General features: G+C 42.5%; 1 protein-coding gene across 1 annotated transcript in view; it reads left to right on the top strand.

Moving 5' to 3' along the window:
* Positions 1-2,480: 2,480 nt before the first annotated feature.
* The window catches only part of LRRC8C (leucine rich repeat containing 8 VRAC subunit C), a 55,486-nt gene continuing 42,416 nt past the window's right edge, over positions 2,481-15,550 (top strand). The window contains exon 1 of the mRNA XM_060773892.2: positions 2,481-2,816. The gene's annotated coding sequence lies outside the window, so the exon portion shown is untranslated. The remainder of the gene's footprint in view (positions 2,817-15,550) is intronic.

Here is a 15,550-nt window from a genome sequence, read left to right as displayed (position 1 = left end):
ATGTGAGCCATCTTCTGATAGTGGGATTCTACAATGTGGACCTACAGTATGCTGTCAGCACAGCTTCCAACACTGACATTGAAACAGAATTATTCAATTCCTAATTAAATTTATTAGGCTTGTAACCTATAAGTACTCAAAGAATATCAGCACAGCAATTATGACTCTCCCCTCTTTCCAATGTAATCCTCACAAAAAACCCGCTGAGGTAAGTTACACTTATCCACTGAAGCTTAAATTCACCCACTGAACTTTATTGTTGTGTGTGGATTTGAAACTGAGTCTCATTGGGCATACTGCCAAACTCACAGCATGATCACCAAATTTGGTTTTTTTAAAGAAACAATATAATTAAGTAATCAGTAAAGGAAGGCCACGGTTGAGTACCAGATTATCTCATTGGGAACTTACTTATGAGTAGTCAAGGACCAATCCTACTTCTATCACTAGGATGAATGAAGGACCATCTGGGACCTTCCTTGCAACCCAAAACAATCATGTTGCCTTCTGCTGAGGACAGGTGGAAAGGCCTGCCAGTTCTAAGAAAGCATTCAGATTCACTGGGTTGTTGTAAGTTTTTTGGGCTGTATGGCCATGTTCCAGAAGCATTCTCTCCTGGCAGGCATCCTCCCAACCTCTGAGAATGCCTGCAATAGATGCAGGCGAAACATCAGGAGAGAATGCTTCTGGAACATGGCCATACAGCTTGAAAAACTTACAACAACCCAGTGATCCCAGCCATGGAAGCCTTCGACAATGCATTGAGATTCAATTTCCTGTCCGTTAATTTGTATTATTGTAATGGTTGACTCCCACCAAAGCTAGTGTTAGGTCCTTGCAAGACTAAATTAATTACAAGTAAAAGGTATGTGTGTGTGTACAGTACAGCCCCCATATCCATGGAGAATACATTCCTGAACTTACCATGGCAACAAGGAAATATGGAAAACATCACTCTATATTAAAATGAATAACTTCTGACTGAAGTTACCATAGGGACCTGGAAAATTCCTAGGGATGACACACTTTGTCAGATGCAAGTAGGTGAAGCCACATGTGCTATTCCCCTGGGTGTAGAAGCTCTCTTTCGATTTGTGGAAATCTCATGATTTTATTATCTTCCTGTCTCCTCAGGGCCACTGCTGCATCCCCAGCAAAACAGCTTCCTCCAAAGTAACTTGCCATTGCCATTATTTCACCTTAAGGCCACTACCATTGCCTTGTTGGCCAAATAGTTTCCTCTGATTTGCCATTTGCCAAATAACTTCTTGACAAAGCCCAGTTCGTGAAGTCACTAGTTCAGAATGTGATGTCCAACCATGAGAACATCCATGAGGGAACCAACTGGGCTACCTCACCATTGATGGTGACCTCACAACCTCACAGTGCTCTTTTGAGGTAGGTGAACTACAACTCCAAAATTCAAAGTCAATGTCCAGCCAAACCCTTCCAGTATTTTCTGATTGTCATGAGAGTTCTGTGCCAAGTTTAGTTCAATTCCATTGTTGGTGATCAGAATGCTCTTTGATTGTAGATTAATTATAAATCTCAGTGGAGCCCCTGGTGGCGCAGTGGGTTAAACCCCTGTGCCAGCAGGACTGAAGACTGACAGGTTGCAGGTTCAAATCCGGGGAGAGGCAGATGAGCTCCCTCTATCAACTCCAGCTCCTCATGCGGGGACATGAGAGAAGACTCCCACAAAGATGATAAAAACATCAAATCATCCGGGCGTCCCCTGGGCAACGTCCTTGCAGACGGCCAATTCTCTCACACCAAAAGCGACTTGCTCCTGACACAACCTAAATAAATAAATAAATAAATCCCAGTAACTACAACTCCCAAATGACAAAATCAATCCCCCCCCCCCTCCAACCCCACCAGTAGTCAAATTTGGGCGTATTGGGTATTTGTGGCAAAATGTGTCCAGTGGATGAAAATACATCCTGTATATCAGATATTTACATTACAATTTATAACAGTTGCAAAATTACTGTTGGATTGTTGTAGGTTTTTTCGGGCTGTATGGCCATGGTCTAGAGGCATTCTCTCCTGACGTTTCGCCTGCATCTATGGCAAGCATCCTCAGAGGTAGTGAATCTGAAAATTACTGTTGTGAAGTAGCATCGAAAATAATTTTATGGTTGGGGGTCACCACAAAATGTACTCAGGGGTCGCAGCATTAGGAAGGTTGAGAAGCACTGTGGTAGCTGAAGAAGCAGTGGTGTAGCCAAGCCAGTGGCAACATCTGGATCCACTGCTTGGATGCTGCCAGGGGGAGAGGCATCTGGGCTTTCCCCCGTGGCCTGTGGGAGAGCCTGAGGTGTCCTTCAGGCATGTGTGGCGAGGGCCAGACGGCTCCTCTCCAGGACCAGGACCCGAGTTTTGCGTGGGGTGAGAACGAGGAGGAGGAGGAGGAGAGAAAGAAAAAGTGAAGGGAGGAAAGGAGGAAAGGGAGGGGTGTCGGCGGGGATGATGATGATGATGCGCGATGCCGTCAGCCAGCCATTGGCCGGCCAGGAGCCGAGGGCACCGGAGCCCAGTCCTCCCCGCCAGCCTTTGGGGAAGGAGCCACATGCGCCTCCGCCTCGGAGCAGGGAGTGGCCCGAGGTGGCGGAGGACGAGGAGGAGGAGGAGGAGAGGGAGAGGAAGGGAGGCGGCGGGCCGAGAGGGAGGAGGGCCTCTCCGGGAGGGAGCATCGGGGAAGCCACCATGGAGGACCCCTCCGCCTGCCTCCGCCTGCTGCTGCCGCTGCTTGGATGGAGCCCCTGATTCCCGCCAGACACTCTCTTTCCCGGGAGGAAGAGGAGCAGGAGGAGGTGAGGAGGGGGACACGAGGGAGGGTGGAGGAGACGCCTCCTGGGGTTGCCTTTGCCACAAGAGGAGAGGCACCAAGAAGTCAGGCAGGTCGATAGGAATGGAGCCTGGGAAGATCTGAGTGTCCCCAACCTCGCCTTGCCTTGACTTCTCCGCCTTGAGAGCATCGTTGAGCATCTTTTCCCCCCTGGGGCATAAAACGAGACCCTGGGCTTGGGCCAAATGATGGATCTCCCTCCCCTTCCCTCTTCTGCCCCCCTTTTGTCTCCCCTTAAACCGTTACTTTTCCCGATCCAGGCCATGTCCCGGCATGGCTTCCCGGGAAGCCGACTCTTGCCTCTGAGAAAGTTTCCGACCTCTCTCCCCACCTCTCAACTCTCTGGAATCTAGTTCCCAACCCGGATCAAGTTCCCCTCATCTCTCTCAAGTAAGATCTAGGACCGAGATCCTCGCCACGAACTTGAAAACCCCACAAGATCTGCTTTGAACTGGGTTATCTGAGGGCCCTTCCACACAGCCCTATATCCCAGAATATCAAGGCAGAAAACTCCACAAGATCTGCTTTGAACTGGGTTATCTGAGGGCCCTTCCACACAGCTCTATATCCCAGAATATCAAGGCAAAAACCCCACAATATCTGCTTTGAACTGAGTCCACACTCAGGTAGTGTGGGGTTTTCTGCCTTGGTATTCTGGGATATAGGACTGGGTGGAAGGGCCCTCAGATAACCCAGGTCAAAGCAGATATTGTGGGGTTTTCTGCTCTGGTATTCTGGAATATTGTGGAAAGGCCCTAAGTTTCCTAATTGCTGGGAAAGTTGCCCTGGTGATGAAGAAAGGCATGACGTTTGGAAGGATGGAGAGGGAAGGTGAACTTGGGGCCCTTCCAGGCCCCTTCCACACAGCTGAATGAAATCCTTTTACGAACCATCACAAAGCTTAAGATCGTCAGAGGAGGCCCTGCTCTTGATCCCACCACTCTCACAAACATGGTTGGTGGGGACAAGGGACAGGGCCTTTTTCACAGTGGCCCTCTGTCTGTGGAACTCCCTCCCTAAGGACATCAGGATGGCCACCTCCATCCTGTCCTTTAGAAGACAATTGAAGACCTGGCTTAGGGACCAGGTGTTTATTAATTTATTTCGGGTTTTTTTATCCCGTCCTATATCAACCTCCGCAGAGGGACTCAGGATGGCTAACAAATCGGCACCCCATGGCACCCACATAAAAACATAGATACACAATTTAACAGCAATATAATAACAACAATATAAAACAGTATAAACAGTATAAAACAATGAGTGCATGGCAACAATTGGAAGCAAAGTTAGGACATATGTGATATTGGATTTATCCGACTTGGTCTTGGTTTTACCTGGCATCTTAATTTATTGTTTAACGAGCTTGGTCATGTATCTGTATAATGTGTTTGAATGATTTTTATTGTTTTAATTGTTTGTAACCCTTGTTGTTAATATGTTGACAGCATCATATGATGCTTATGTGAGGCCGCCCTGAGTCCCCCTTTGGGGGGAGAAGGGCAGGGTAGAAACGCATGTAATAAAAATAAATAAATAAATATATGGTAATGCGGGCTCAGATAACCCAGTTCAAAGCAGATATTGTGCATTATCTGCCTTGATATTCTGGGTTATATGGCTGTGTGGAAGGACCCTCAGACAGGCCCTATATCCCAGGATCTGAACCCAGGTTTTCTGCTTCAAACTGGATTAGATGAGTCCATACTGCCAGATAATCTGGGCTAAACAGAAAACCTGGGATCTGATCTGATCTTGGGATATAGGGCCTGTCTAAAAAGGGATCTTGGTACACAGCTTTGAGTCCCCTTCAGGGAGATAAGGGAAAGATTTCCCCTTGACATCAAGTCTAGTCATGTCTGACTCTGTGGGGTGGTACTCAACTCCATTTCTAAGCCAAAGAACAGGTGTTGTCCGTAGACACCTGCTAGGTCCTGTGGCCAGCATGATTACATGGAGCGTCGGTACTTTCCCGTCAGAGCAGTACCTATTGATCTATTCACATTTGCATGTTTTCGAATTGTTAGTTTGACAGAAGCTGGGGCTAACAGCGGAAGCTCACCCCACTCTCCGGATTCGAACTGCCAACCTTTCGGTCAGCAAGTTCAGCAGCTTGGCACTTTAGCCCACTGCTTCACTGGGGGTCCTAAATATAATAATAATATAATAATAATAATAGAGCAGTTCATTTGGGGCTCAGGCAGGCACACTTCCACCTCTTTTGTGGTCTTACTTTCCAAACCAAGAGGGTTGCCAACCAAAAGCAAGACAGTAGCAAACATTGGCGCTTCCGGATTGATTTCCTGCCCTTTTTCCTTGCCAATGGGCAGCCAGCCTGAAAGAGGTGGCAGGGTGCAAGCATAGGGAACTGCATAGGGAATGGATTTGGTTTCATGTTGGCATAAAGTTGAGCCAAATTAGATTTGTGTGGTTCTCTGGTGTTGTTAGACCAGAACTCCCATCAGCACCAGTCAGGCTAGCCAGTGATGTAGCACGCTTGAAGTTTCAGTCCAGCAGCATCTAGATCAGGCATGGGTAAACTTCAGCCCTCCAAGTGTTTTGGACTTCAACTCCCACAATTCCTAACAGCCTACCGGCTGTTAGGAATTGTAGGAGTTGAAGTCCAAAACACCTGGAGTGCCAAGGTTTGCTCATGCCTGATCTAGAGGCTCTGAGCATTCCCATTCAACTGCTAAACTTTGAATACCAGAGATTTTGAGAAAATCCCAGTGTGTATAACATAGGCTTCTTTTGTTAGACTCAGTCTGCATAAGGCAGGAAGGTGTGTGGGTGCCGCCAATCTACATTAGCATGCTAATGGGATGAACTTGAAAGTACATAATAGGGTGTCCTTGAGTTAATGTGCATCAGCTGCTACAAATAGTCATTGAAATAGTTTGTGGGTTACTGAAATCCATGGCTGTCCAGAATTTGGTGGACTTTTGTTTTTCATCAGTTCTGAACAATGTGGCTAATGGGTTGATGTGAGTTTTCCAGGCTGTATGGCCATGTTCCAGAGGCATTCTCTCCTGACATTTTGCCTGCACCTATGGCAGGCATCCTCAAAGGTTGTGAGGTCAGACCTCTGAGGATGCCTGCCATAGATGCAAGCGAAACGTCAGGAGAGAATGCCTCTGGAACATGGCCATACAGCCTGGAAAAACCACAACAACCCATGAAAGCCTTCATGAAAGCCTTCAACAATACAATGTGGCTAATGGCGAGCAGCGATGCATTCCAACAACTTGTAGAGATCCGCTGGCATCAGTCTACTCATGCTATGAAATCAGATAATGCTCCCACCGTGCACCTTACAAGGAAAACTCAGCTAGATGGCATGTCCTGTGTTCGGTTTGATACAGTTGTTAGAGTGTGGAATAAGATTTGAACTGGGTTCAGATCCACATTCCCCATGAAGTTCATTGGGTGGACTTCAACAACTGGTTCTAAAGTCTCTTCATTGTCTGGGCATTTTGGCAGGTTGCCCTCATGCCAACCTGGAGCTGGTGCAATGAATTCCACAGGGATGCAATAAAATCTGAAACGGCATGGCAAAAACAAAAGCCAGCTCCTCTGTGCTGCTTACTCTTAGCACTGTGTCTATCCTTTGATCTGATGTGAAAGAGGAGAACTGTGAAACTGGGTGAGTGAGTTCCATGCCTCGCTGACTCCAGTTAGCATTTCTCTGTGTGGCTGCAATCCTATACAGTACAACCCCCATATCTGCAGAACCAATGTATATAGTTTCAATGTCTTGTCAAAGGCTTGCATGGTCTGAATCACTGGGTTGTTGTGAGTTTTCCAGGCTGTATGGCCATGTTCCAGAAGCATTCACTCCGGACGTTTCATCTGCATCTATGGCAGGCATCCTCAGAGGTTTAGGGGTCTGTTGGAAACAAGGAAAATGGGGTTTATATATCTGTGGAATATCCAGGGTGGGAGAAAGAACTCTTGTCGGTTTGGGATAGGTGTGAATGTTGCAATTGGCTACGTTGATTAGCATTTAATGGCCTACTAATTTCAAGGATTGCCTTCTTACTGCCTGGGGGAATCCTTTGTTGGGAGATTATTAGCTGCTTATCTGTCTGAACGTATCTCTCATTACGAACCATCTAGGAATGTAAGATCTTCTGGGGAGGCCCTGTTCTCAGTCCTGCCATCTTCACAGGTTCGGCTGGCGGGAACGAGAGACAGGGCCTTCTCAGCGGTGGCCCCTCGGCTGTGGAATGCCCTCCCCAGAGACATTAGATCGACCCCAACCCTCTTAACATTTTGCAAAAAGTCAAAACCTGGCTATATGAGCAGGCTTTCTCAAATGCAGTGTAGTTGATAAACTCGGAATGGTTGGACAACGTGACTGGACAATGATTGGTAATGAAATGCGAAGAACTTATGTTTTTATTATGTTTTTATTGATGTTATTTGTAATGAATTTTTATCTATGTTAAATGTTTTTAATGTTTTAACTATCTTTGTATTGTTGTGGGCATCGAATTGTGCCATTCTGTAAACCGCCATGAGTTGCCCTCGGGCTGAGAATAGCAGTATAGAAATAAAGTAAATAAATAAATAGCTGACCCTCATTGCTAAATAAAAGGTAACATTCATAAGATAATTATCAATAAAAAGAAAGAATTTTATTTTTTATTTATTATTGAATTTATCATGAATTTATGCGGTTTCACTTATCCACTGTACAAGCTACACATTCTTATTGATATCTCTGTCCCATTGAAAATATTTACTTATTTATTTCCATATTTATATACCATCTTTCTCAGCCTGGAGGTGACTGAAGGCAGTTTACAGTCAGCAATCAATGCCGCCAACAACATAAAATATAATTAAGAACATTAACATATAATATAAGCCATATAAAAACAGTAGAAACAATAAAAACAATAAGGTTTACAATCTGGGAACATATGCCTATATCCCTGTGAATGTGGGGTTTCTACTGCACACTTGCACCCGAAAGTAAGGTTTGTTAAATCCTATGGGTTTGGTAGACATGCTTAGGATTGCACTTCTGGAATGTATTTTGTTCTCAGTCTGATTTAAGCAGTCTTGATTATATCGAGGGTGGGTCAAAAAGTTTTGCCTCCTGTTTCATGAAATTATTATGAATGAATATATAATAGCAGAAGTTGCTACAGATCATAGCCTGAACTATTACCTACACAAAACTACCATTCAACTTAGTCACCATCAATTTGTACACGTCTGCCCCATCATTTAATCCAGGCATCAAAATTATTTTTGAAAAATTCAGGGTTTTGCTTCATTTTAAAGTTGTATTAACGTCATTCAAGTCATTGAATCTGAAACCACATAGCTTGTCTTTCAGAGGTCCAAACAGGCCAAAGTCAGAAGGCGCCAAATCAAGCGATTATGGATTTCCTTAGGTGCACAACCTTCTTTTGCCAGAAATTCAATGACAACTCTTTCTTTTAGCTTCAGATTCATGCTTCTAATCAGTTAATTGGAAAAAGCAAAGACTGTATCAGTAGAGTAAGGTTGCCTCTATCATATAATGCAGAGAAGTCCAGTAGCTGTGAAAGAAATAAAAATTAGAGCAATGAAAGGCATTACTTTTTGACTCTTCTCTTATAGTACAGTATCAGAAAGATAACTTCTTGTGAGACTGCTTTGTTTATGTGGTTGCCTGATTCATGAGAAAAAATGAAACCATCCATAATGAATAGGAAAATAATGTGACCGAGCAGAGCAAAGGGTAGATACACACAGAGACATGAACCATCTTAAAAATGCTCTTCCATTTTCAAAATAAGTAGGTTTTTTTGTTGTCTAATGGGGTTTTCTCATTCTTGGTAATATGAGATGCTGTAGTCTGCCAGCTTCTTTATTGCCTATAATTCCATTAATAAGAAAATTAAGAATTACAGTAGACCCTCTGTACTCGTGGATTCCACCATTCATGGCTTGAAAATATTTATTTTTAATCCAGAAGGCAATTTTTGAGTTTGCAATTTTATATATAAGAGACATCAGTTTACTATATATGCATGTATATGTTTTTGGTATCTACAACGATCCTGGAACCAAATCTCTGCATATACTAAAGGCTCACTGTACTCTAAATATCTAAACTGTATAGTTTTGACCTAGTTTCAGAGCAAGCCTCCGCTTTGTCATGAAAGGCAGATGTTTGTGCATAGTAAGGTTATTTTTAAAATCTTGACATTTTTGAAACATTTCTACTCATGTTCCTATAATTTGAATGTACCTTGTATAACGAGAAAACTGTCAGAAATAGCAACCTTCTGCAGTCTTCCACTAGTTATTTGTTATTTATATAATTCAGATTCCATACTATATTGTATATGTGTGCATTGGTATGCAGTTTTCCTTAACCCTGTGTTGTGGGAGGGGTTGCCGACTATGTGATCAGATGTGGGGCCTGTTCAGGACTCAGACTCCATTTTAGAAGTCTGTTTTTAGAAGTCTGTAGAAACAGAAGACTGTGTAGAGATGCTATTAGACTCTTAGAACAGAGAGATGCTTTGGACTGTTGATCTGCACAGAGAAACAACTTCAAATCCTATCTGTAATTGGATTGATATGCAATGTACCTGTATGCTGAATACATGAAATTTGTGAGTAAACAAAGTATATTATTTTAGTGAAGACTTCTTTATTTTTGGTCTCTTGAGAGCATGATTAAAACCAAGATGTTTTAAGGGAGAGTAGATTTGGGGTGGGGGGGGGGTGGGCAATTGAAATGACACTTCTGAAACTCTGCTATATATGTTTTTTGTGCATCGGTATATATTTGTCCCTAACAGTTCAAAGAGATATCTAGGTATATCAGTTTAACAGCTGAGAAACCTAATTGCTTTGCATGAATACTAGTGGATTTTTACCACTAAGGAGAAGGTTGATTCAAATGAGTTTTTAACTCTTCTCAGGGATATTCCTGATTTTCCCAAATGGTAATGAATGCCATTTTCCAAAAGGCTATGGAGATTTTCATTTTCCAAAAATGACAAATGATAGAAAACTGCCTAAGAGGATAGGCAGTTAAGAGACACACTGCATCAGAAAGAAGCAAACTGGTGACTTATGAGAGCTACAACTCTCATAAGCCATGGCCATTTGTTGGGGTGTCAGGAACTGATCAGAACTGTAGTTCAAAACAGCTGGCAAACAATAGTTTGTGACCACTGGACTACAGAACAGCTATTTGGATGCTCATTATGGGTTTAATTGTCTCAAAGGACAAGGATTGGAGGATCATTTTTGATGGTGCTCATCTCCATTTCTAAGCATAAGAGCTGGCGTTGTCCGTAGGCACCTCCTAGGTCATGTGGCCAGCATGACTGCATGGAGCACCGTTACCTTCCCGCTAAAACAGTATCTATTGAGCTACTCACATTTGCATGTTTCCAAACTGCTAGATTGGCAGAAGCTTGCGCTAACGATGGGAGCTCACCCTGTCCTATAGATTTGAACCACCGACCTTCCGGTCAGGAAGTTCTGTAGCTTGGCAGTTTAACCCGCTGCGCCATCATAGCTGCAAGTATATTTTCAGTTAAAAACCTTTTTGGAGGGAGATTTGGAAAAAAAAATGAAGGTTTCTAGTGGTTGGAGGCCGAGGACCCATGCTGTACCCTGTAAAAGTCTGTATGCAACTCTCATCTCTGGGATTTGATGACTTGTTATTATGTTGTCACCAGCCACACCCATGCAGCCTTTGGGTAGTGTGCAAAGTGAATGGGATTCATTGTAGAATGAGTGATAGGAAAATGGTTTCATTTCATTCATCTTGACCCTTGAGAAGGAAATGCAAAAGTGGATGAAATTCTAGAACTCACTGTTCATTCATGCCACATCTTGGCAAAGTGCCTTTTTTGGACTAAGTTCCCAGATTCCCTAAGTACCATGGCTCTGCTGGCTAGTGTTTCTGGAAGTTGTCATCCGAAAAGGTATTGCTTTTCAAGGTCCAGCTTATATACCATTCAGCTTGTGGATTTTGGGAGCTCTCATCCATAAAGGTTTCTTTTTAAAGAGCTGGTCATCTGTTTCTGTAGTACACAAACTTAGTTCGCACCAACATATCCATTTCTGAAGTATATCTGGTCCTGAGGCATATTTGCTTATATAGAACTGGAAAAGAACCGGCAACTTGTGAATCATTTCCTCTTTTTTACTGTTGTTTTTAAGTTGCTGCCACATGCTGCTATTTCTGCACGGAACTTCCTGCATGTCTTTCAGTTGACAGCCAGCTCATAGCTACTTTTTGTCTAGTTGTGTACAAAGCTAGGGAAATATTCTCTTTTGTGGGAGGAGTACATATATGAGAATTCTGAGTATTATCTTCGCTGATCCATGGTTTCACGTAAGAATATTTTCTAGCTTCCACTGGAGGGACTTTCTATATGTAAAGTATGGGCTCTGCCACTGAATTTTAATATTTGCCCTTTCCTGCAGGTCTGTCCTATAAATACTGTGTATGTTTTATGTCAGGATAAAGAATGTGAATACCTTCAGATGTTGTTGGACTGCAACTCCCAGCAACCTTTACCAATGGTCAGGAATGCTGGGAATTGCAACCCGATACCATTGGTAAGGCTACATGTTTCCTACCCATGTTTCCAGTGCAATATCAGTTCCATGCATGTATATTTCCAGGGCAATTGCATTTGAATTTAATTAGCTCCTTAACATTTCTGGAGACATGTGAGCTTGGAAACACAATCTTATTGGGCTGGGACTCTCAGAATCTCCCTACTAGCATGGCCATTGCTAGTGAGCAGTGGTTCAAAACAAGTTAAATTTGAAATCTAAAAACTTACTTAAATGTCACATACTAGAAATACTTTATTTTTCATCTTCCAACATTGTGTGATTTAATTGTGGCATTGAATGTTTGCCTTTTTATATGTGTGTAAATCACCCTGAGTCCCTTTGGGAGGGAGGGTGGTCTATAAATAAATAAATTATTATTATTATTATTATTATTATTATTATTATTATTTCCATGGAAATTTTTCTGAATGTGTTAATTCACCGCATTACTTTTCAAAGGGCGACTTTTGTGACATTAGTTAGCCCTACATATTCACAGATTATTTATTCACAGATTCAACCACCCATGGCTTGAAGTTTTTTAATTTCCCTCCAAAAAAGCAAACCTTGATTTTGCCATTTTATATAAAATGCACCATTTTACTATGCCATTGTACAGAATTCAGCTTTAGCATTGATGGTTTTTGGTATATGAGCTGGGGGGGGGGGGGGCGGAATCAAACTGCAGTGGATACCAAAAGTATATTGACCTCTGCTCATATAGATGGAGAGGCTTTTTTGTCTCATAAGGGATGTCTTGAGAAATCTCTTTCCTTTAGTAGTGATGCTTAATGTTTTTAGAGCACTCTCATGTATTCAGAGCATTTTATATGCATGATCTACTTTTAATGTTTCCAGTAGCTCTGCTTCATTCATAGCAGAGGCAAGGACTAAACCCAAGATTTGTAGTGCGGTTTCAGCCCCTGGCTTGGAAGCAAATCATGGTTTTAGAAGCAAACTTGGGTCATATGTAATGTGATTTCATGAGTTTGTGGCACATCCTATGACTTAGGATCTCATTACATGAAAGTGGGAAAAAGAAGAGGGAACCATCTTCTTTTGTTCCCTGATAATAACAACAACAACTCTGGCGCAATCCAGTAAAGGTGGTCTCTGTGGTAATTGGCACACTGGGTGTAGTGCCTAAGGACCCTGGCCTGCACTTAAACACAATCGACACTGACAAAAATTACCATCTGTCAGCTGCAAAAGGCCACCCTACTTGGATCTGCACATATTATTCACCGATACATCACAGAGTTCTAGACTTTTGGGAAGTGTCCCACATGTGATCCCATACAACAGCCAGCATAGTGATCTTGTTTGTTGTGTACTAATCTTGTTGTGTTTCAAATAATAATAATACTTTATTTGTAGTCCTCTCTATCTCCCCAAGGGGACTCAGTGCTGATTCCAGCATAACAGACACAAGGGAAACATTTAATGTTTAACAATGAAACATTTAACAATGAAACACAGATACACACAGATACATGTAAACACTTCCCTTCTAGGCCTGGGTAACAACGGAAAAATTTGTTTCTAAAATCGATTCGTTTTTTGGGGGGTTTTGCGTTTCGATTTTAAAAGAATTCCGAAATTTTTCTTTTAAAAAGTTTGATATTTACAAAATTTCGTAAATGTAAAAAAAATTACGAAACATTAACGAAACAAATACGAAACAATAACGAATTGATCCGTTAATGGCGGACGCGACCGCGTAATACGCTAAAAAACTTCCAAATGGGACAGGGGGAACTTCTGAAGCTTCCCTCTCCCTCTGTTGTTGACTGTTGGTGTGATATTATAATTTTTTTTCACTAATTAAACAAAAAACAACTATAAAACTTGCCCCAGACATGCGGAAATAATAACGAAACGACCTCAAACCGATAACAAAACGAATACATAACGAATCCGAAGCATTTACGAAACGAATTTAAAAATTCGTTTCATTTTTAAGTTCCTCCAGAATGGTTCGTTATCGCTTCGTTATAAAAAAAATAACGAATTTTTAACGAATTACGAATTAACGAAACGAAACCGCCCAGCCCTATTCCCTTCATCTCCAGCTCTGTGGGGTGGTCTGTAGATGCCCCCTAGGTCACAAGGCTGGCATGACTGCATGGAACAATGTTTACCTTCCCGCCAAGGTGGTACCTATTGATCTACTCACATTTGCATGTTTTTGAACTGCTAGGTTGGCAGGAGCTGGGGCTAACAGTGGGAGCTCACCCTGTCCTGCAGATTCAAACTGCCAACCTTCCAGTTATTAAGTTTAGCAGCTCAATGGTTTAACCCATTGCGTCACCACGGCACGTACCATTGAGGTCCTGTGCCTTTCCATCTTCAGGGATGGCAGCCACCCCACATTCTTTCCCTGCCTTTCCCTGCTTCTCTTTCGATTCTGTATTTGGGAGTTGGGTAGCACCCAACTCCTGAAAACAAAGCTTTCCCCCCATTTCCCTGCAGTGCTTCAATGCAGTCCCATGGGCAAACGCCGGAAGTGGCCTTGTGTCAAGTAGTGACCTCCTTGGGATTCCATTTCGGCAGCACAGCGAAAAGGAGAGAAGACAGAGAGAACACTGCGTGGGATGAAGTGCTTACACATGATGGTTTAGAGAAGTGGTCCTCAAACTTTGTAAGCCGAGGGTCAGTTCAGGTCTATAGTTTGAAAAAAAAAATCCCCGAATGAATTCCTATGAACATTACATGTATCTTATTCGTAGTGCAAAACAAAAAAATGGAAGAACAATAAAATATTTAAAATAAAGAACAATTTTAACCAACATAAACTTACCACTATTTCAATGGGAAGTGTGAGCTTGCTTTTGGCTGATGAGATAGCCAAGTCAATTAGGTTTGTTGTTATTCTGTGCCTGCAGGTCATTTCAGACTTAGGGCGACTCTAAATCTAAGATTTAGGGTCAGTTCCATGTAAATGACCTTGAGGGCTGCATCTGGCCTTAATTTGGGGACACTTGGTTTAGAGCCATGGTTCTCAAACATTGGTCCTTCAGGTATTTTGGACTTTGAACCTCAGAAGCCCGAAGACAAAGTTTAGAGATTTGGAGAGCATCCGATAGAGAAGGAACCACTGATTTAAAGAATCCAAAGATGCTACATCTGATTCAGCCTGTTTATCTGATAACAGGAATGCATACATTTGAAATTAACTTGATTTGTCAGCAATGCATAGAATACTTTGGACCTTAGGTTAACATTTCTTGTATTCACGTTGCATAGCAGACCTGATAGTTACTGTTGCTGGAGCAGGCAGGGGAGCACACGTATTCTCTGTGGAAAGGTACTAACAGTCAATTTCCACGCAAAGTGATACACTAAAAGGTTTCTTTCTGCAGCTTATCTTTAGCTCCCTGTGCTACCGTGCTTTGTCATGCAATATTGTGGAATGGCCCTGATTGGCACCACTTTTGCGAGTTCAGCAGAGCTGCCACGCTGCCCTAGTTGGGCAGCTTAAAATCTAATTCAAGTCAGCCATTGAAGTCAAATCATTTCAGCAGCTTAACTATACGAAGGATTTCAGCCAAAATATTAAATGGAAAATGCAGAGAGAGAGAGAGAGAGAGAGATTGAGAGAGAGAGAGACTTGTTGCTGGCAGGCATTCAGTTCCACCAAAAGGGCACAATTGTTTCAGGATGAGGAAACAGGGACTGTTGTTTTTTGGGTAGTTATGGAAAGGGGATAATCCAGGTCTTGAAAAGGTTAAAACATTTTTGGACATCAACTCAAATGGTTATGATGGCTTGGGGATTCTGGGACTCCCCCCCCCCCCCAAAGTAATTTTCCAAGCTCTGAGATAATCCTTGAATTCTTATCTCAGAAGATAAAGACTGCAATCTGCAGACTTGTGCATGTGCCTTCAAATTGCCCATTGTCTCATGTCAAGCCCTGGGATTTCATAAGGTTTTAAAGTCAAGGAATACTTAGATAATGTTTTGTAAATTTCTTATCCTATATAACCTACAGTTCCTGGTATTCCCTGATGGTATCCCGTCCATGTACTAACTAGAGTTGCCCCATTTGAACCCTCAGGATCAAACCAGATCTGATGCCTTTAGGTTATTTATCTGGGATTAAACTGCATT

The sequence above is a fragment of the Anolis sagrei genome, chromosome 4 (genome assembly GCF_037176765.1).
Source record: "Anolis sagrei isolate rAnoSag1 chromosome 4, rAnoSag1.mat, whole genome shotgun sequence".
Lineage (NCBI taxonomy): Eukaryota > Metazoa > Chordata > Lepidosauria > Squamata > Dactyloidae > Anolis > Anolis sagrei.
Note: the sequence above shows the minus strand (reverse complement) of the source record. Positions and strands in the feature narration are given on the sequence as shown.